We start from the raw sequence: 1,733 nt of genomic DNA on the forward strand, positions 1-1,733 counted from the left end.
GGCAGGGCCAGTGCTGAAATGAAAGGAAATATCTTTAAAAAAATTTTGAAAAAAAAATTCTTCTTAGAGGGCCTTATTTACAGTCTAAAGCATATTTTAGGAATTTTTTCATTAAATTCCTCTTTAAACTTCATTAAACAATACAATTTTGTACAAATAATTGAATGTTATGCTACTATTTACAAAAATAAAATCTGAAATCCAATAAAAGATAAGTTCTCTATCATTTTTTCAATTCACAGATGTATTTGCCCTCAGAATAAGACAAAATGGCCACGGCAAGTATCGGGTTAAAGATAACAGGTCTTTACAAATAGTTATACCACATAACTTGAAAATAAAGTTATGAAACATATCATGGCACACCATTTACAGCACTCCTGGCTTTTGCTAAAACATACAGTAGAATAAGCAGGAGATTCTTTTGGCTAAACATGAGGAAAGATATTAAATATTACTGTGAATCATGTATAGAATTTCAAAAACGAAAAGCAGAAACAATAGCCAAGGCTTTTGTAAACTACATAGTAGCTAGACATGGTATACCCCAATATCTATTAACAGACAGAGGTAGTAACTTTATTTCTAAGTTAATGAAGGAAGTTTGTGAGTTAATAGGTGTAAATAAAATCGAAACCATAGCTTATCATCCAGCTGCTAATGGTTTAGTAGAAAGATTTAATAGAACTTTGTTAGATATGATCTCTCAATATTGTGAGAAAGATCAGAAAACCTGGGATGAGCAGATCCCCTTGTTACTATTAGCATATAGAAGTGCTGAGAATGAATCTATTCAGGAAAGTCCATTCTTTCAATTACATGGTAAAGATGCTATGTTACCCATGCACGAGATATTAATTTAGGTGAGTTTGATTCATCTTCTGATGATGAAGAGGAAATGTTAGAATTAGAAATACTAGAATCAGAAGAAGATGAGAGTTTTGTACTATGTAATGAAGTAACAACAACCAAAGATACCCCAGTTAGTAGTGGGACCAGTTAAGGTAGTACCCCAGCAACTGAGGATAATACCCCTAGTATCCCAGTGACAACACAAGTTGATACAGTGACCCATAACTATAATCTTAGATCATGTGGTCCTATATCAACTTAACCAGAAGTGACTTTTACAACGAAGAGGAAACGAGTAAGATTCGATCCTCAAGTTGTTGTACACAAATCTAAAAATGACATAAATACAGTCAGTACTGTATCTCATGAAGCCAGTGTTATTAATTAATGATTTCAATAACATGATAGGCTACTTACGAAGTTGTAAATAATCTAAGTAGGATGAAATATATATATAATTGTTGTATGTTGCATATTATAATTATTTGCATTATTAGTAGATATATTCATAGGTTTACCTGGATTCTTGTATTACTGATGACAAAGATTGGAACTGGACAGAATGTGAGTATTGTGTCAATAGAAAACAAGGTAGGTGTGGTTTTTGTGGAAGAGGGTAATTTTATATTATCCAGAGATAAATGGATAATTGTGGAAGACATACCGTTTCTGCACTATGTTAGGTTATTAGTGCGATTACAGAAGAAGAAGAGTTAGTAATGTTTGAGAAATCGTTGAATGTGAATAATCATGTCAGTTTTGATACGAAAGGTTCAGAAGATGTGACATTATATCACATGAGACATCAGGGGGACAGCTATATTACAGTTAGCTAGGATTTTACAAGAAGAACTAATCGAAAAATTATCAGACTTTAATTC

Source organism: Limulus polyphemus, unplaced genomic scaffold (genome assembly GCF_000517525.1).
Source record: "Limulus polyphemus unplaced genomic scaffold, Limulus_polyphemus-2.1.2 Scaffold1420, whole genome shotgun sequence".
NCBI classification, from domain to species: Eukaryota; Metazoa; Arthropoda; class Merostomata; order Xiphosura; family Limulidae; genus Limulus; species Limulus polyphemus.